This window comes from Phyllobates terribilis, unplaced genomic scaffold (genome assembly GCF_046119375.1).
Source record: "Phyllobates terribilis strain yellow unplaced genomic scaffold, ASM4611937v1 Scaffold_7__3_contigs__length_470593459, whole genome shotgun sequence".
In the NCBI taxonomy this organism is placed as follows: Eukaryota; Metazoa; Chordata; class Amphibia; order Anura; family Dendrobatidae; genus Phyllobates; species Phyllobates terribilis.
The window spans coordinates 425,255,849-425,276,430 of record NW_027362767.1 but is presented as its reverse complement, the minus strand read 5'-3'; the positions used below and the strand labels follow the sequence as shown (position 1 = coordinate 425,276,430).

General features: G+C 46.4%; 1 protein-coding gene across 2 annotated transcripts in view; it reads right to left on the bottom strand.

Annotated features, from left to right (window-relative positions):
• The window catches only part of TNXB (tenascin XB), a 94,831-nt gene extending 82,906 nt beyond the window's left edge, over window positions 1–11,925 (bottom strand). Inside the window, exon 1 of one of the 2 annotated variants that reach the window (XM_073641871.1) lies at window positions 11,548–11,925. The gene's annotated coding sequence lies outside the window, so the exon portion shown is untranslated. The remainder of the gene's footprint in view (window positions 1–11,547) is intronic. The other variant, XM_073641870.1, reaches the window with a different exon arrangement.
• Window positions 11,926–20,582: the final 8,657 nt, after the last annotated feature.

Sequence of the window (20,582 nt, the reverse complement as noted above, 5' to 3'; positions counted from 1 at the left end):
CCAGGTGGTCTAGAGTAGGGAAGAGCTAATGTAAGCTTCCCAAATGGTCTAGAGTAGGGAAGGGTAATGTAAGCTTACCAGGTGGTCTAGAGTAGGGAAGGGGTAATGTAAGCTTCCCAGGTGGTCTAGAGTAGGGAAGGGGTAATGTAAGCTTCTCAGGTGGTCTAGAGTAGGGAAAGGGTAATATAAGCTTATCAGGTGGCCTAGAGTAGGGCAGGGGTAATGTAAACTTCCCAGGTGGTCTAGAGTAAGGAAGGGGTAATGTAAGCTTCCCAGGTGGTCTAGAGTAGGGAAGGGGTAATGTAAGCTTTCCAGGTGGTCTAGAGTAGGGAAGGAGTAATGTAAGCTTCTCAGGTGGTCTAGAGTAGGGAAAGGGTAATATAAGCTTCCCAGGTGGTCTAGAGTAGGGCAGGGGTAATGTAAGCTTCCCAGGTGATCTGGAGTAGGGAAGGAGTAATGTAAGCTTCCCAGGTGGTGTAGAGTAGGGAAAGGGTAATGTAAGCTTCCCAGGTGATCTGGAGTAGGGAAGGAGTAATGTAAGCTTCCCAGGTGGTCTAAAGTAGGGAAGGGGTAATGTAAACTTCCCAGGTGGTCTAGAGTAGGGAAGGGGTAATGTAAGCTTCCCAGGTGATCTGGAGTAGGGAAGGGGTAATTTAAACCTCTCAGGTGGTCTAGAGTAGGGAAGGGCGAATGTAAGCTTCCCAGGTGGTCGAGAGTAGGGAAGGGGTAATGTAAGCTTCCCAGGTGGTTTACAGTACGGAAGGGGTAATGTAAGCTTCTCAGGTGGTCTAGAGTAAGGAAGGGGTAATGTAAGCTTCCCAGGTGGTCTAGAGTAGGGCAGGGGTAATGTAAGCTTCCCAGGTGGTCTAGAGTAGGGAAGGGGTAATGTAAGCTTCCCAGGTGATCTGGAGTAGGGAAGGGGTAATTTAAACCTCTTAGGTGGTCTAGAATAGGGAAGGGGGAATGTAAGCTTCCCAGGTGGTCTAGAGTAGGGAAGGGGTAATATAAGCTTCCCTGGTGATCTAGAAAAGGGAGGGGGTAATGTAGGCTTCTCAGGTGGTCTAGAGTAGGGAAGGGGTAATATAAGCTTCCTTGGTTGTCTAGAGTAGGGAAGGGGTAATGTAAGCTTCCCAGGTGGTCCAGAGTAGGGAAGGGGTAATGTAAGCTTTCCAGGTGGTCTAGAGTAGGGAAGGGGCAATGTAAGCTTCCCAGGTGGTCTAGAGTAGGGAAGGGGTAATGTAGGCTTCTCAGGTGGTCTAGAGTAGGGAAGGGGTAATATAAGCTTCCCAGGTGGTCTGGAGTAGGGAAGGGGTAATGTAAGCATCCCAGGTGGTCTAGAGTAGGGCAGGGGTAATGTAAGTTTCCCAGGTGGTCTAGAGTAGGGAAGGGGTAATGCAAGCTTCCCAGGTGGTCTAGAGTAGGGAAGGGGTAATGTAAGCTTTCCAGGTGGTCTAGAGTATTGAAGGGGTAATGTAGGCTTCTCTGGTGGTCTAGAGTAGGGAAGGGGTAATATAAGCTTCCCAGGTGGTCTAGAGTAGGGCAGGGGTAATGTAAGCTTCCCAGGTGGTCTAGAGTAGGGCACGGGTAATGTAAGTTTCCCAGGTGGTCTAGAGTAGGGAAGGGGTAATGCAAGCTTCCCAGGTGGTCTAGAGTAGGGAAGGGGTAATGTAAGCTTTCCAGGTGGTCTAGAGTATGGAAGGGGTAATGTAGGCTTCTCTGGTGGTCTAGAGTAGGGAAGGGGTAATATAAGCTTCCCAGGTGGTCTAGAGTAGGGCAGGGGTAATGTAAGCTTCCCAGGTGATCTAGAGTAGGGAAGGGGTAATATAAGCTTCCCAGGTGGTCTAGAGTAGGGAAGGGGTAATGTAAGCTTCCCAGGTGGTCTAGAGTAGGGAAGGGGTAATGTAAGCTTCTCAGGTGGTCTAGAGTAGGGAAGGGGTAATGTAAGCTTCTCAGGTGGTCTAGAGTAGGGAAGGGGTAATGTAGGCTTCTCAGGTGGTCTAGAGTAGGGAAGGGGTAATATAAGCTTCCCAGGTGGTCTAGAGTAGGGAAGGGGTAATGTACGCTTCCCAGGTGGTCTGGAGTAGGGAAGGGGTAATGTAAGCTTCCCAGATGGTCTAGAGTAGGGAAGGGGTAATGTAAGCTTCCCAGGTGGTCTAGAGTAGGGAAGGGGTAATGTAAGCATCCCAGGTGGTATAGAGTAGGGAAGGGGTAATGTAAGCTTCTCAGGTGGTCTAGAGTAGGGAAGGGGTAATGTAGGCTTCTCAGGTGGTCTAGAGTAGGGAAGGGGTAATATAAGCTTCCCAGGTGGTCTGGAGTAGGGAAGGGGTAATGTAAGCTTCCCAGGTGGTCTGGAGTAGGGAAGGGGTAATGTAAGCTTCCCAGGTGGTCTGGAGTAGGGAAGGGGTAATGTAAGCTTCCCAGGTGGTGTAGAGTAGGGAAGGGGTAATGTAAGCATCCCAGGTGGTCTGGAGTAGGGAAGGGGTAATGCAAGCTTCCCAGGTGGTCTAGAGTAGGGAAGGGGTAATGTAAGCTTTCCAGGTGGTCTAGAGTAGGGAAGGGGTAATGTAAGCTTCCCAGGTGGTCTAGAGTAGGGAAGGGGTAATGTAGGCTTCCCAGGTGGTCTAGAGTAGGGAAGGGGTAATGTAAGCTCCCCAGGTGGTCTAGAGTAGGGAAGGGGTAATGTAAGCTTCCCAGTTGGTCTAGAATAGGGAAGGGGTAATGTAAGCTTCCCAGGTGGTCTAGAGTAGGGAAGGGGTAATGTAAGCTTCCCAGGTGGTCTAGAGTAGGGAAGGGGTAATGTAAGCTTCCCAGGTGGTCTAGAGTAGGGAAGGGGTAATGTAAGCATCTCAGGTGGTCTAGAGTAGGGAAGGGGTAATGTAAGCATCCCAGGTGGTCTAGAGTAGGGAAGGGGTAATGTAAGCATCCCAGGTGGTCTAGAGTAGGGAAGGGGTAATGTAAGCTTCTCAGGTGGTCTAGAGTAGGGAAGGGGTAATGTAAACCTCACAGGTGGTCTAGAGTAGGGAAGGGGTAATGTAAGCATCCCAGGTGGTCTGGAGTAGGGAAGGGGTAATGTAGGCTTCTCAGGTGGTCTAGAGTAGGGAAGGGGTAATGTAAGCATCCCAGGTGGTCTAGAGTAGGGAAGGGGTAATGTAAGCTTCTCAGGTGGTCTAGAGTAGGGAAGGGGTAATGTAAACCTCACAGGTGGTCTAGAGTAGGGAAGGGGTAATGTAAGCATCCCAGGTGGTCTGGAGTAGGGAAGGGGTAATGTAGGCTTCTCAGGTGGTCTGGAGTAGGGAAGGGGTAATGTAAGCTTCCCAGGTGGTCTGGAGTAGGGAAGGGGTAATGTAAGCTTCCCAGGTGGTCTGGAGTAGGGAAGGGGTAATGTAAGCTTCCCAGGTGGTGTAGAGTAGGGAAGGGGTAATGTAAGCATCCCAGGTGGTCTGGAGTAGGGAAGGGGTAATGCAAGCTTCCCAGGTGGTCTAGAGTAGGGAAGGGGTAATGTAAGCTTTCCAGGTGGTCTAGAGTAGGGAAGGGGTAATGTAAGCATCCCAGGTGGTCTAGAGTAGGGAAGGGGTAATGTAAGCTCCCCAGGTGGTCTAGAGTAGGGAAGGGGTAATGTAAGCTTCCCAGGTGGTCTAGAGTAGGGAAGGGGTAATGTAAGCTTCCCAGGTGGTCTAGAGTAGGGAAGGGGTAATGTAAGCTTCCCAGGTGGTCTAGAGTAGGGAAGGGGTAATGTAGGCATCCCAGGTGGTCTAGAGTAGGGAAGGGGTAATGTAAGCTTCCCAGGTGGTCTAGAGTAGGGAAGGGGTAATGTAAGCTTCCCAGGTGGTCGGAGTAGGGAAGGGGTAATGTAAGCTTCTCTGCTGGTCTAGAGTAGGGAAGGGGTAATGTAAGCATCCCAGGTGGTCTAGAGTAGGGAAGGGGTAATGTAAGCATCACAGGTGGTCTAGAGTAGGGAAGGGGTAATGTAAGCTTCCCAGGTGGTCTAGAGTAGGGAAGGGGTAATGTAAACCTCACAGGTGGTCTAGAGTAGGGCAGGGGTAATGTAAGCTTCTCTGCTGGTCTAGAGTAGGGCAGGGGTAATGTAAGCTTCTCTGCTGGTCTAGAGTAGGGAAGGGGTAATGTAAGCATCCCAGGTGGTCTAGAGTAGGGAAGGGGTAATGTAAGCTTCCCAGGTGGTCTAGAGTAGGGAGGGGGTAATGTAAACCTCACAGGTGGTCTAGAGTAGGGCAGGGGTAATGTAAGCTTCTCTGTTGGTCTAGAGTAGGGAAGGGGTAATGTAAACCTCACAGGTGGTCTGGAGTAGCGAAGGGGTAATGTAAGCTTCCCAGGTGGTCTAGAGTAGGGAAGGGGTAATGTAAACCTCACAGGTGGTCTAGAGTAGGGCAGGGGTAATGTAAGCTTCTCTGCTGGTCTAGAGTAGGTCAGGGGTAATGTAAGCTTCTCTGCTGGTCTAGAGTAGGGAAGGGGTAATGTAAGCATCCCAGGTGGTCTAGAGTAGGGAAGGGGTAATGTAAGCTTCCCAGGTGGTCTAGAGTAGGGAAGGGGTAATGTAAGCTTCCCAGGTGGTCTAGAGTAGGGAGGGGGTAATGTAAACCTCACAGGTAGACTAGAGTAGGGCAGGGGTAATGTAAGCTTCTCTGTTGGTCTAGAGTAGGGCAGGGGTAATGTAAGCTTCTCTGTTGGTCTAGAGTAGGGAAGGGGTAATGTAGGCTTCTCAGGTGGTCTAGAGTAGGGAAGGGGTAATATAAGCTTCCCAGGTGGTCTGGAGTAGGGAAGGGGTAATGTAAGCTTCCCAGGTGGTCTGGAGTAGGGAAGGGGTAATGTACGCTTCCCAGGTGGTCTGGAGTAGGGAAGGGGTAATGTAAGCTTCCCAGGTGGTGTAGAGTAGGGAAGGGGTAATGTAAGCATCCCAGGTGGTCTGGAGTAGGGAAGGGGTAATGCAAGCTTCCCAGGTGGTCTAGAGTAGGGAAGGGGTAATGTAAGCTTTCCAGGTGGTCTAGAGTAGGGAAGGGGTAATGTAAGCTTCCCAGGTGGTCTAGAGTAGGGAAGGGGTAATGTAGGCTTCCCAGGTGGTCTAGAGTAGGGAAGGGGTAATGTAAGCTCCCCAGGTGGTCTAGAGTAGGGAAGGGGTAATGTAAGCTTCCCAGTTGGTCTAGAATAGGGAAGGGGTAATGTAAGCTTCCCAGGTGGTCTAGAGTAGGGAAGGGGTAATGTAAGCTTCCCAGGTGGTCTAGAGTAGGGAAGGGGTAATGTAAGCTTCCCAGGTGGTCTAGAGTAGGGAAGGGGTAATGTAAGCATCTCAGGTGGTCTAGAGTAGGGAAGGGGTAATGTAAGCATCCCAGGTGGTCTAGAGTAGGGAAGGGGTAATGTAAGCATCCCAGGTGGTCTAGAGTAGGGAAGGGGTAATGTAAGCTTCTCAGGTGGTCTAGAGTAGGGAAGGGGTAATGTAAACCTCACAGGTGGTCTAGAGTAGGGAAGGGGTAATGTAAGCATCCCAGGTGGTCTGGAGTAGGGAAGGGGTAATGTAGGCTTCTCAGGTGGTCTAGAGTAGGGAAGGGGTAATGTAAGCATCCCAGGTGGTCTAGAGTAGGGAAGGGGTAATGTAAGCTTCTCAGGTGGTCTAGAGTAGGGAAGGGGTAATGTAAACCTCACAGGTGGTCTAGAGTAGGGAAGGGGTAATGTAAGCATCCCAGGTGGTCTGGAGTAGGGAAGGGGTAATGTAGGCTTCTCAGGTGGTCTGGAGTAGGGAAGGGGTAATGTAAGCTTCCCAGGTGGTCTGGAGTAGGGAAGGGGTAATGTAAGCTTCCCAGGTGGTCTGGAGTAGGGAAGGGGTAATGTAAGCTTCCCAGGTGGTGTAGAGTAGGGAAGGGGTAATGTAAGCATCCCAGGTGGTCTGGAGTAGGGAAGGGGTAATGCAAGCTTCCCAGGTGGTCTAGAGTAGGGAAGGGGTAATGTAAGCTTTCCAGGTGGTCTAGAGTAGGGAAGGGGTAATGTAAGCTTCCCAGGTGGTCTAGAGTAGGGAAGGGGTAATGTAAGCTTCCCAGGTGGTCTAGAGTAGGGAAGGGGTAATGTAAGCTTCCCAGGTGGTCTAGAGTAGGGAAGGGGTAATGTAGGCATCCCAGGTGGTCTAGAGTAGGGAAGGGGTAATGTAAGCTTCCCAGGTGGTCTAGAGTAGGGAAGGGGTAATGTAAGCTTCTCTGTTGGTCTAGAGTAGGGAAGGGGTAATGTAAACCTCACAGGTGGTCTAGAGTACTGAGTAAGGCTGTGTGCCCACGTAGCATTTTTCAAGCGTATATGCTGCGGAATTTCCGCAGCGTAAACGCTTGAAAAACGCATGTATATCCGCACCCCATGGTCCCCAATGGGATTCCGCAAGTTCTATGCACATGCTGCGGATTTTTCCGCAGTGTTTATGCCGCGTTCAAAAATCCGCAGCATGTCATTTAATTTTGCGTTTCCGCAAGCGGAATTGCCTTTGTCCAATGCATAAAAAACGCAAGGCAATTCCGCATGTGGAAAACGCGTGATAAACGCGCGAAAAATGCGCGATAAACGCGTGCGGAATTCCGCATGCGTTTTTCCGGGAGAGGACTTGCATTTATGCAGCAGAAATTTTCTGCTTCATAAATGCAACGTGGGCACATAGCCTAAGCGTGCGCACCATCGAAAAAAAAGTAATTAATGGAACTGAGGCAGCAAATCTCTCTGATTATGGAGCATTATATGGGGACAGTGGTGAAACTTGAATCTTGTGGCCCCAATGCAAAATCTCCACCAGGGCCCCCAGCTAACGTAGGACTGTAATAGTCTTTTCATATGGGGCAAAGCCACCTTTCGGGCCCCCTGGTGTCCAGGGCCCAGGTGTGATTGCAGCCCCTCCACCTATTATAGTTACACCCCTGTAGGGGCCACTTACTGTAACCCATGAGTAATATTATTATTCTGTATATTTTCCGTGTGAGGACGTCTATAACGCAGGATCTCATCTCCATTATCCAGACGTGAGACTTGTGCGGACAGGACTCGGCGCTCACATCTCACATCCGGGAGCTGGAAACTGATTCCTGACCTGTCACAGAAGACGAAGCCGACAGCTCCGAGCCAGAGATAATCCCTCCAGGACCAGCAACGCTGCACTGCCAGATAGCAGGAACTGCACCTGTGACATCCTGCAAACCACCACTAGGGGTGCAGGATAATGACACTCGGGGTGCAGGATAATGACTCTAGGGATACAGGATAATGACACTGACACTTGGGGTACAGGATAATAACACTGACATTTGGGGTACAGGATAATGACACTGACACTCGGGGTGCAGGATAATGTCACTGACATTTGGGGTAGAGGATAATGACAATGACACTCAGGGTAGAGGATAATGACACTTACACTCGGGGTGCAGGATAATGTCACTAGGGGTGCAGGATAATGACACTAGGGGTGCAGGATAATGACACTAGGGGTACAGGATAATGACACTGACACTCGGGGTACAGGTAATGACACTGACACTCGGGGTGTAGGATAATGTCACTCGAGGTGCAAGATAATGACACTGACCCTAGGGGTACAGGATAATGACACTCGGGGTACAGGATAATGACACTGACACTCGGGGTGCAGGACACGGCTACTTATCATCATTGTCCCCTTTTCAGGGGTGATGGGCTCAGGCTGAGACCCGTCACATTACAGGACACATTGTACATAAATTATCTCTGATTATCCCGAATCATCAAGATTCTAAATTCCTATAAATCATGTGGCTGCGATGCTGCAGATTCATCCCCCCAGGAAACCTCCTGTAACGTCTGATCCCTCCACCCCGGTCCTATCCTTGGCTCCAGATCACATTCTGCAAACACTTTACATTACTGCCCATATCAGCGATGCCCGGGACAGGCACAGCCTGGTACACACGGCCCGCGGTGCCAGCTATCATATATCTGCTATATCACACATTTCCACACCACGTTATCATATATCATAGGAAGACATTGGGAGCCCCAGATAATGTACTAGTATTATACGCTCTCTGATAATCTACTGTCAGGATGGCACAGAATATGGGCAGCCCCCTGGCTCAGTGGTTAGCACTTTCAGAGCTGGGGTCCTGGGTTGGAATCCCACCAAGTGCAACATCTGTAAGAAGTCTGTATATTCTCCCCGTGTTTGTGGTGTTTCCTCTAAAGACATACTGATAGGGAGTTTAGATTGTGAGCCCCAATGGGGACAGCGATGATGATATATGTAAAGCGCTGCGGAATTAATGGTGCTATATAAGCGAGGAAAATAACTGTCACTGTGTAGCGCCATGGCTTAATACCCTGAGATGTCAGAAACGGGATCCGTAAACAGCAGCACCTGCAGGGGACTCTGATCCTTTATAAAAGTTTCGGATGATGACATCACAACTGCAGCGAATCATGACATCACACCTCTGCAGGAGATGAAATAATGTAATAATTGCTACTGACGATTAGACGTAAGACAGGTGTTAGAATAAGTTCTTATATGATCGGAAGCACATGGTGATATTATGTATCACTCACATAATCTAATATGGGACAATAAACAGCTGTAGATATATTTATATATATACTGTATATGTACCATAAATGTAATACCTATAGTATAAGGTATAAAGTACTGTAAGATATATATATATATATATATATATGTATATATATATATGCACCATAAATGTAATACCTATAGTATAAGGTATAAAGTACTGTGATATATACAGGTGCATCTCAGTAAATTAGAATATCATCAAAAAGTTAATTTATTTCAGTTCTTCAATACAAAAAGTGAAACTCGTATATTATATAGAGTCATTACACACAGAGGGATCTATTATATAGAGTCATTACACACAGAGGGATTTATTATATAGAGTCATTACACACAGAGTGATCTATTATATAGAGTCATTATACACAGAGGGATCTATTATATAGAGTTATTACACACAGAGTGATCTATTATATAGAGTCATTACACACAGAGGGATTTATTATATAGAGTCATTACACACAGAGGGATCTATTATATAGAGTCATTACACACAGAGTGATCTATTATATAGAGTCATTATACACAGAGGGATCTATTATATAGAGTTATTACACACAGAGTGATCTATTATATAGAGTCATTACACACAGAGCGATCTATTATATAGAGTCATTACACACAGAGCGATCTATTATATAGAGTCATTACACACAGAGGGATCTATTATATAGAGTCATTACACACAGAGGGATCTATTATATAGAGTCATTACACACAGAGGGATCTATTATATAGAGTCATTACACACAGAGGGATCTATTATATAGAGTCATTACACACAGAGGGATCTATTATATAGAGTCATTACACACAGAGGGATCTATTTCACGTGTTTATTTCTGTTAATGTTGATGATTGTGGCTTACAGCCAATGAAAACACAAAAGTCATTATCTCAGTAAATTAGAATACTTTATAACAACAGCTTGAAAAATATTTTAAAAATCCGAAATGTTATCCTACTGAAATGTATGTTCAGTAAATGCCCTCAATACTTGTCGGGCTCCTTTTGCATCAATTACTGCATCAATGCGGAAATGTGGCATGGAGGCGATCAGCCTGTGGCACTGCTGAGGGGTTATGGAAGCCCAGGTGGCTTTGATAGAAGCCTTCAGCTCGTCTGCATTGTTGGGTCTGGGGTCTCTCATCTTCCTCTTGACAATACCCCATAGATTCTCTATAATAGATTCTCTATGGGGTTAAGGTCAGGTGAGTTTGCTGCCAATCAAGCACAGTGATCCTGTTGTGTGTAAACCAGGTATTGGTACTTTTGGCAGTGTGGACAGGGGACAAGTCCTGCTGGAGAATGACATTTCCATCTCCAAAAAGCTTGTCGGCAGAGGGAAGCATGAAGTGCTCTACAATGTCCTGGTAGACGGGTGCGCAGACTTTGGTCTTGATAAAACACAGTGGACCTACACCAGCAGATGACACGGCCCCCAAACCATCACTGATTGTGGAAACTTCACACGAGACCTCAAGCAGCTTGGATTGTGGCCTCTCCACTCTTCCTCCAGACTCTGGGACCTTGATTTCCAAATTAAATGCAAAATTTACTTTGCATTTACTTAGTGTCAATGACTGCCTTCTGGACATCTGTCAAGTCAGCAGTCTTCCCCATGATAGTGGAGCCTACTGAAACAGACTAAGGGACCCTTTTAAACGTTTAGGAAGCCTTTGCAGGTGTTTTTTGTTAATTATTCTAGTTTACTGAGATAAAGACTTTTGTGTTTTCATTGGCTGTAAGTCATCATCATCAACATTAACAGAAATAAACACTTGAAATAGATCACTCTGTGTGTAATGACTCTATATAATAGATCACTCTGTGTGTAATGACTCTATATAATAGATCCCTCTGTGTGTAATGACTCTATATAATAGATCCCTCTGTGTGTAATGACTCTATATAATAGATCCCTCTGTGTGTAATGACTATATAATAGATCCCTCTGTGTGTAATGACTATATAATAGATCACTCTGTGTGTAGTGACTATATAATAGATCCCTCTGTGTGTAATGACTCTATATAATAGATCCCTCTGTGTGTAATGACTCTATATAATAGATCCCTCTGTGTGTAATGACTCTATATAATAGATCCCTCTGTGTGTAATGACTCTATATAATAGATCACTCTGTGTGTAATGACTCTATATAATAGATCACTCTGTCTGTAATGACTCTATATAATATATGAGTTTCACTTTTTGTATTGAAGAACTGAAATAAATTAACTTTTTGATGATATTCTAATTCAGTGAGCTGCACCTGTATGTATATAGGAGTTACAATACATATGATGTGGAATTATCAGATGTGTAATGATATATCCTATGATACCGTGTGATGTAGAATAACATGATATCATCTGATACAGTATAAGAAGCTTTAACACCAGGTAATATGATACAATGTAATGTAAAAAGGTCTAATAAAATATGACGAGGTGTAAGGATATAATAAAGTGTCTCCTGGTAGAACGTTATTCAGTCTTATTCACACGTCAGGGTTTTTTGCACGTACAAGAAATATCGACCACGTTTCATCTCCTTCAGAGGTTTATGAGAGTTTGGTCGGAGTTTTATCACTTTTAGTCGTACATAAAAATTAAAAGAGAAAATCTTCTCCACCTCCTCCCATCAGTCCATGGCATCCGAGTGATGTCGGATTTTTTCCCGTACACTCATATTGCTGATTCGGATAAATATCAGACATGTCCCTGTGATTTTGCATGGACCTGTAAATCCGCGGACGTGTGAATGATCCCTTAATATGTTATAGTGTGAACAGGGTATAACGGTGTAATGATGTACTGTGTGATCAGCGCCGGGTGGTGTGAGATGTTATACAGCATAATATAATATGAAAGGTGTAATGACATTATACGATGTAAATATGTCACAGTATGATACTGTATAGTAACAGGATACAATGTAGCGCTGTCGGGGTCACTAACCTCTTTAGCAGGAGAAGTTTCTCTGTGTTGGGTGGGTATAATCCAGCTGTGTTGGGGGGCAGCTCGGGGGGCACTGCTCAGCCTTCCTCTACCTGTGCCAGTTCTCCTCTCCCAGCTGTGTGTCTCCAGCCCTGAATGTGGATGTGGTGGCTGCTCTCCCCTCTGCACAATGACTGACAGATGGAGAGGAGTCCTGGGGAAGGGAGGGACAGAGGAGTCCAAGTCCTGATGTCATGGCTGAGTCCTGATCACATCTGTGATGATGTCACTGACTGTTCCAGGCTGCTGCTCCTTCCCTCTGCTACTTCTCTCCCCCTTACACTACTACCACCACCATCATCATCATCCTTCTTGCTCTGGATCTAACATTGACTTTGTCTATGTGGCTGCAGACCCTCAGCCAGGGTGGACCCTTCCTTCCTGAGCCTGGTGCTTCTCCTGAGATCGCAGTGCAGAGGTCTGGCAGCCCCTTATCTCTCCCCCACAAATCATTTTGACAGCTGCTCGCTTAATTAAAAAATTATTTATATGCACTGTATGTAAAGTCCAGATACTGTACATGTACAGATGTTTATACTGCCACCCAGTCCTCAAATAATACTGCCATACAGTGCCTAAATAGTGAAGGGCTTAAAAGTGGTCCCTGGTGGTCTAGAGCACCAGAGGAGTTAATGGTCCCCGGTGGTCTAAAGCAGCAAAGGGGTCAATGATCCCTGGTGGTCTAGAGCTGTATAGGGGTTAATAGTGGTCCCTGGTGATCTAAAACAGCAGAGGGTTTAATGGTCCCTGGTGGTCTAGATCAGCAGAGGGTTTAATGGTCCTTGGTGGTCTAGAGCAACACAGAGGTTAAAGGTGGTCCCTGGTGGTCTAGCGCAGCAGAGGGGTTAATGGTCCACGGTGGTCTAAAATAGGACAGGGGTTAATGATTCCTGGTGGTCTAGAGCAGCAGAGGGGTTAATGGTCCCCGGTGGTCTAAAGTAGGACAGGGGTTAATGGTCCCCGGTGGTCTAAAGTAGGACAGGGGTTAATGGTCCCTGGTGGTCTAGCGCAGCAGAGGGGTTAATGGTCCCTGGTGGTCTAGAGCTGTAGAAGGGTTAATGGTTCCTGGTGGCCTAGAGCAGCAGAGGGGTTAATGGTCCCTGGTGGTCTAAAGTAGGACAGGGGTTAATGGTCCCTGGTGGTCAAGCGCAGCAGAGGGGTTAATGGTCCCTGGTGGTCTAGAGCTATAGAAGGGTTAATGGTTCCTGGTGATCTAGAGCAGCAGAGGATTTATGGTCCATGGTGGTCTAGAGCAGCAGAGGGGTTAATGGTCCCCGATGGTCTAAAGTAGGACAGGGGTTAATGGTCCCTGGTGGTCTAGAGCAGCAGAGGGGTTAATGGTCCCTGGTGGTCTAGAGCTGTAGAATGGTTAATGGTTCCTAGTGATCTAGAGCAGCAGAGGGTTTAATGGTCTCTGGTGGTCTAGAGCAGCAGAGGGGTTAATGGTCCCCGGTGGTCTAAAGTAGGACAGGGTTAATGGTCCCTGGTGGTCAAGCGCAGCAGAGGGGTTAATGGTCCTTGGTGGTCTAGAGCTGTAGAAGGGTTAATGGTTCCTGGTGATCTAGAGCAGAACGAGTTAATGGTCCCTGGTGTTCTAGAGCAGCAGAGGGGTTAATGGTCTCTGGTGGTCTAGAGCTGTAGAGGGGTTAATGGTCACTGTTGGTGTAGAGCTGTAGAAGGGATTAATGGTGGTCTGGAGCAGCAGAGGTTGATGTGCCCTGGTGGTCCAGCGCAGTGACGGTTTCATGCTGCACTTGCAGGTTGTTTCGGGGAGGTGCAGTCACTGGAGGTCCGGTAAGACATGATGACCCAGGGCGATTGCTGAATGTCTGGAGCAGGAAAGATTGTGTCTTCTGTTCCTGCAGATTTCAACTCTCAACTGCACTAAATACCTAAATATTCAGCGGTTCCTCCGAGATACAAGGTCCTGCTGCATAACTGTGACCTGGAGGGACCACTGAGGTCTGACTCCCATGTTACACACAGGTAAGGGATGACGATATTTAGAACATTCATTCCCTAATTCCTTATTATCATAATTTCATTCCACTCATTCATTCCTTCATCTTTATATTATTCATTTAATTCCCTTAACTCCATATAATTAGCCTCCGCATTCCTTATTATCAAAATGTTATTCATCTTTTCTCATTCTTCCATCTTTATTTCATTCATTCCATTAATCCTCTGTTATATTGTTCATTCCCTCATCTTTATATAATTTCTATATCATTCATTCCCTTATTCTTCCATCTGTATACAATTCATCCATAATGATCATTATTTCATTAATTTATCTCTCATTCCTCTATATATTATTCATTTCCTCATTCTTTATAGCATTCATCCCTCATCACTTCATTCATCTTCGCTCACTCTCTCATATTTAATTCACTCCCTCATACCTCATAATTTCATTTATCTGGCGCTAATCTTTATATCAACCATTTTCTCATTATCGTTGTTTCATTTATCTTTCCCTTGTCTTTATATAATTCATTCTCTCATTCCGTCATCTTTATTCATTCACTAACTCATTCTTCCTGATGTTTATCTAATCCATCTTTCCCTTATCATTATTTTATTCATATTTGCCCATCCTTCAGCTTTATAGCATTCATTCATCATTCCCTCATTTAATTAATCTCCCTCATCTTTATATCATTCCCTCATTCCATAATTTTTATTAATTCATTCTCTCACTCCCTCATCTTTATATAAATCATTCCGTTATTTTTATCTACTTATTCTGTCTCATTCCTTTATCTCACGCCTTTATCTATATTCGTTCAAAAACAATTTTCTCATTCCATCATCCTTATAATATTCACTCTTTCATTCCATCAGCTTTGTGGCATTTACCCCTCATCTTTATTTCATTCATTCCTTCATTATTCATCATTACATTCATCATTCTGTTATTCTCCCATCTTTATATAATTTATTCTCTTGTCTTCATATCATTAATCTTTCCATCGTTCCTTGTCATTTCATTCATCTTTATTCATTCCCTAATCTTTATACCATTCATATTTACATTATGTATTCTCTCATCTTTATATCAGTCATTCATTCCCTTGGCTTTATATAATTACTCATTTCATTCATCATACTTTGATTCCCTCATCTTTTTATCATCCGTTCCCTTATTCCTCGTAATTTCATTCATCATCTCTATCACTCATCTTTATATCTTTCATTCTCTGATTCTCTCATCTTTATATAATTTATTCTCTCATCTCTATATCAATGTTTTCCTCATCTTTAGATTGTTCATTCTCTCATTCTTTGCCATTCATTCTCTCATTCTTTGCCATTCCATTCATCATTTTCTTTTCCCCTCATCTTTACAAAATTCATTCCCTCATCTATGTATCATTCATCTTTCCCTCATTCCTCATTATTTCATTCATCTTTCCTCATTCCCTCATCTTTATATCTTTCATCTTTCCCTCATTACTTGTCGTTTCACTCATTATTATTTTATCCCCTCTTCTTTTTTTCGTCATACACTTACTCCTCATCATTTCATTCATCATCCATATTTCTTTATATCAGGCATCTTTCCCTCATTTCTCATCATTTCATTCATCTTTCCTCATTCCCTCATCTCTACATCATTCCTTCTCTCATCTTTCCCTCATTGCTCTTTATTTTATTAATCTTTCCTCATTCCTTCATCTCTACATCAATCATTCCCTCATCTTTATATCATTCTTTCATTGCCTCAGCTTTATATCATTCATCTTTCCCTCATTTTTCATTATTCTCTTATTCACTCATCTTTTTGTCATTCATACCTCTATTCTTCATCCTGTCATTCATCATCCCTCTTTCACTCTTTATATCTTTCACTCTCTGATTCCTCATCTTTATATCATTCATCTTTCCCTTATTCCTTATTATTTCATTCATTCCCTCATCTTTATATTAGTCATTCCCTCATTCCTCATCATTTTATTCATCTTTCTCTCATTCCCTTCCACTTATTATATGACTTTTTCCATGTTTTTCCTTCTGGGGAGAGATGACAACCCTCCGTCAGAGTTTCCTAGGTGCCGGCCTGTCTTGAACACGCACATTACATGTGAAGCACACGCTCGCCTTCTTGTGCTGCCGGTATTAACCCCTCCTTTCCCCGGAGGGGTCAGCTGGTTGGGGGAGGCAGATCAGGAGGGGTCGGAAAATGTGCGTCCTTTATGAGACGAGTTGATTGTTGTTTGACATTTAAGTAATGATAATATAATGGAGAGGAAACTGTGAGGAGATTCAGGGATGAATAAAAATGCGAATGAATAGTAATGAAGGGCATCGCTGAAAAGCAACTTTTCAATTCATCGCCATTTTCAAGATCTCTGATTGCTGTCAGTGACATTTTCTCATTTCCAACATCTGAGACTTTGTTACAGTGTATCAGCACATGCAATCTTCAGTGACAGAACAAAGCAGCTGTACTATAATTGTCACTCCCGGGCATATTAGGGTGTTTCCACCATTTTCTTTATCGCTGCCGGATGTCAATGACTGGAAACATTCAGCTTACACCAAGTTTTGATCATGTGGAGCACACCTCGTCCCATTACTGCAAATTATCTCTCTTAGACCATGGCCCCACTATCAGTATTTGGTCAGTATTTTTTCAGGAGTGGGAGCCAAAACCAGGAGTGGGTGATAAATGCAGAATTGGTGACTTGTTTCTATTATACCTTTTCTCTGATTGTTCCTCACCTGGTTTTGGCTCCCACTCCTGCGAAAAAATACTGACCGAATACTGACCAAATACTGATAGTGGGGCCAGGGCCGGCGTCAGCACCCGGCGCACCCGGGCAAATGCCGGGGCCCTGAGCAGGCAGAGGGGCCCACTGGCGGTCGTGCACCCCGCTGGGCTATGGGCGGAGGAGAGCGGTGTCAGCGCCCGCCCTTCTCCGCCGCTTGCTCAGGGCCCCGGCAGCCGGTTACTTACCTCTCCCCGTGCCTCCGCAGATCCGCTGTCTTCCTGCTATGCGCTCCCTGTGACGTCTCAGGTCAGAGGGCGCGGTGACATCTTTACACCGCGCCCTCCCCTGAGCCGTCACAGGGAGCGCAGAGCGGAAAGACGCCGCCAACGCTGGAGTCCGGACCCGAGCAGCTGCAGCAGGTGAGGAGGAGGGAGGTGAGTATTTGATTTTTTTTTTTTAATGTATGGAGCCGGCATGGGGCATTATAAAGAGAGGGGGGGGCATCCTGCATGGGGCATTATAAAGAGAGGGGGGGGCATCCTGCATGGGGCATTATAAAGAGGGGGGGGCATCCTGCATGGGGCATTATAAAGAGAGGGGGGGGGCATCCTGCATGGGGCAGTATAAAGAGAGGGGGGGACATCCTGCATGGGGCATTATAAAGAGAGGGGGGGACATCCTGCATGAGGCATTATAAAGAGGGGGGGGCATCCTGCATGGGGCATTATAAAGAGAGGGGGGGGCATCCTGCATGGGGCAGTATAAAGAGAGGGGGGGACATCCTGCATGGGGCATTATAAAGAGAGGGGGGGACATCCTGCATGAGGCATTATAAAGAGGGGGGGGCATCCTGCATGGGGCATTATAAAGAGAGGGGGGGACATCCTGCATGGGGCATTATAAAGAGAGGGGGGGACATCCTGCATGGGGCATTATAAAGAGAGGGGGGGACATCCTGCATGAGGCATTATAAAGAGGAGGGGTGACAGCCTGCATGGGGCATTATAAAGAGGAGGGGTGACAGCCTGCATGGGGCATTATAAAGAGGAGGGGTGACAGCCTGCATGGGGCATTATAAAGAGGGATGGGGGGGCATCCTGCATGGGGCATTATAATGAGGAGGGGTGACAGCCTGCATGGGGCATTATAAGGTGGGGAACAGCCTGCATGGGGCATTATAAAGAGGGGGGGATTCCTGCTTGGGGCATTATAATGAGGAGGGGTGACAGCCTGCATGGGGCATTATAAGGTGGGGAACAGCCTGCATGGGGCATTATAAAGAGGGGGGGGGACATCCTGCATGAGGCATTATAAAGAGGGGGGGGCATCCTGCATGGGGCATTATAAAGAGAGGGGGGGACATCCTGCATGAGGCATTATAAAGAGGGGGGGGCATCCTGCATGGGGCATTATAAAGAGAGGGGGGGACATCCTGCATGGGGCATTATAAAGAGAGGGGGGGACATCCTGCATGGGGCATTATAAAGAGAGGGGGGGACATCCTGCATGAGGCATTATAAAGAGGAGGGGTGACAGCCTGCATGGGGCATTATAAAGAGGAGGGGTGACAGCCTGCATGGGGCATTATAAAGAGGAGGGGTGACAGCCTGCATGGGGCATTATAAAGAGAGGGGGGGGGGACATCCTGCATGAGGCATTATAAAGAGGGGGGGGGCATCCTGCATGAGGCATTATAAAGAGAGGAGGGGACATCCTGCATGGGGCATTATAAAGAGGGGGGGGCATCCTGCATGGGGCATTATAAAGAGAGGAGGGGACATCCTGCATGGGGCATTATAAAGAGAGGGGGGGACATCCTGCATGAGGCATTATAAAGAGGGGGGGGCATCCTGCATGGGGCATTATAAAGAGAGGGGGGGGGCATCCTGCATGGGGCATTATAAAGAGAGGGGGGGGGAACATCCTGCATGGGGCATTATAAAGAGGGGGGGGGCATCCTGCATGGGGCATTATAAAGAGAGGGGGGGGGCATCCTGCATGGGGCATTATAAAGAGAGGAGGGGACATCCTGCATGGGGCATTATAAAGAGAGGGGGGGGAACATCCTGCATGGGGCATTATAAAGAGGGGGGGCATCCTGCATGGGGCATTATAAAGAGAGGGGGGGACATCCTGCATGGGGCATTATAAAGAGAGGAGGGGACATCCTGCATGGGGCATTATAAAGAGGGGGCGGTGACATCCTGCATGGGGCATTATAAGGGGGGGGGCAGCCTGTATGGGGCATTATGTGGGGGGTAACAACCTGCATGGAGCATTAAAAGGGGTGGGGCCTGTATGGGGCATTATGTGGGGGGTAACAGCCTGCATGGAGCATTATAAGGGGGGGGGGGACAGCCTGTATGGGGCATTATGTGGGGGGTAACAGCCTGCATGCAGCATTATATGGGGGCCAGTATCCTGTATGGAGCGTTATAAGGGAACCGGTATCCTGTATGGAGCGTTATAAGGGGACCGGTATCCTGTATGGAGCGTTATATGGGGACCAGTATCCTGTATGGAGCGTTATAAGGGGACCGGTATCCTGTATGGAGCGTTATATGGGGGCCAGTATCCTGTATGGAGTTTTGTAAGGGGACCAGTATCCTGTATGGAGTTTTATAAGGGGACCAGTATCCTGTATGGAGCGTTATATGGGGACCAGTATCCTGTATGGAGCGTTATAAGGGGACCGGTATCCTGTATGGAGCGTTATATGGGGGCCAGTATCCTGTATGGAGTTTGATAAGGGGACTAGTATCCTGTATGGAGCGTTATATGGGGGCCAGTATTCTGTATGGAGCCTTATATGGGGGCCAGTATTCCCCATGGAGCCTTATATGGGGGTCAGTATTCCGCATGGAGCCTTATATGGGGGCCAGTATTCCGTATGGGGCCTTATATGGGGGCGTGTATTCCTTATGGGGCCTTATATGGGGGCCAGTATTCCATATGGGGCCTTATATGGGGGCCAGTATTCCGTATGAAGCGTTATATGGGGGCCAGTATTCCGTATGGAGCCTTATATGGGGGCCAGTATTCTGTGTGGAGCGATTCACCGGTTTCTGAGCTATTGTGGAATTTACAGTAGATATCACTCATGTAATGTAAGAAGTGAAATCTTTGCATTGTACTATATATATAATATATTTCTCCGCCGTATCTCTGCATCATGAATCGTGGTATGTGTTAAAGGGGCCCACTGAGACTCTTTCGCCCGGGGCCCAGAAAAACCTGGAGCCGGCTCTGAGTGGGGCCGTGGCCTTATACCAAACCCTGCAACCGTGCAAGCAGCATATGACTAGGAAACAGATTTGCAGATATTCACTAACAGCAAACAGCTCTTGAAACAGGTGAATAATCCAAAAACAATTGGGAAGATTTGACAGAAACTGAAATGGTCTTTGTTGCCCATAGCTACCAATCACAGCGCAGCTTTCATTTTACCAGAGCTATTTATAAAATGAAAGCTGCGCTCTGATTGGATGCTATGGGTAACAAGGACTGCTTTGATAAATGAGGCCTAGCTGGAAACACTTTTTTAGTCACCACACCTCCCCTCAAAACCGCAATAAAAAAATAAAAAAAATGTTGTATGTACCCTAACATTTTGCCGAGATAAAACTACGGCATGTCCTGCCCTCAAACGGCCATGTGAAAAGAAAAATAAAAAAAATGATGGCTCTTAGAAGAAGGGAAGGAGAAAATGAAACCTCTAAAATGAAAATTGGGGTTAATGGGTTGTCCCAGAAATAACATTCATGGCTTATCCATAGGATGATAAATGTATGATCACTGGGTGTCTGAATGGAGCGGTAGTGAGCATGTGCGACCATACGTCCTGTGGATTGAGCAGGGGTCGCACATGCTCACTACTGCTCCATTCAAATAGGGGACTTTGAGCCCCTCATTATCATGACCAGTGGAAATCCCAGCACTCGGACCCCTGGCAATCATACATTGATCACCTACATTGTGTACAGGCAATATATGTGTTGTTTATGGGATAACCCCTTTAAGACATTTCCAGCAGAGCCTTCCTGTGTCTCCTGGAGAAGCGCAGCACATTGCATATGCCATGAAGTCAGTGGCGGGGATCAGCGCGCAGTGATTCATGCTACTTGCTGCCAGTGCAGACAACCGGGGCCAATGCTGCGGGGAAATTAAAAAATACTTGAGATATAATCACTCCAAATCCAAAAAAACAAGAGGAGCGGTGAGGAGTCTGCGGTTTTACAGGGAGGAGAGAGGTCAGAGAGAGCGGATCTGTGGGGAGGA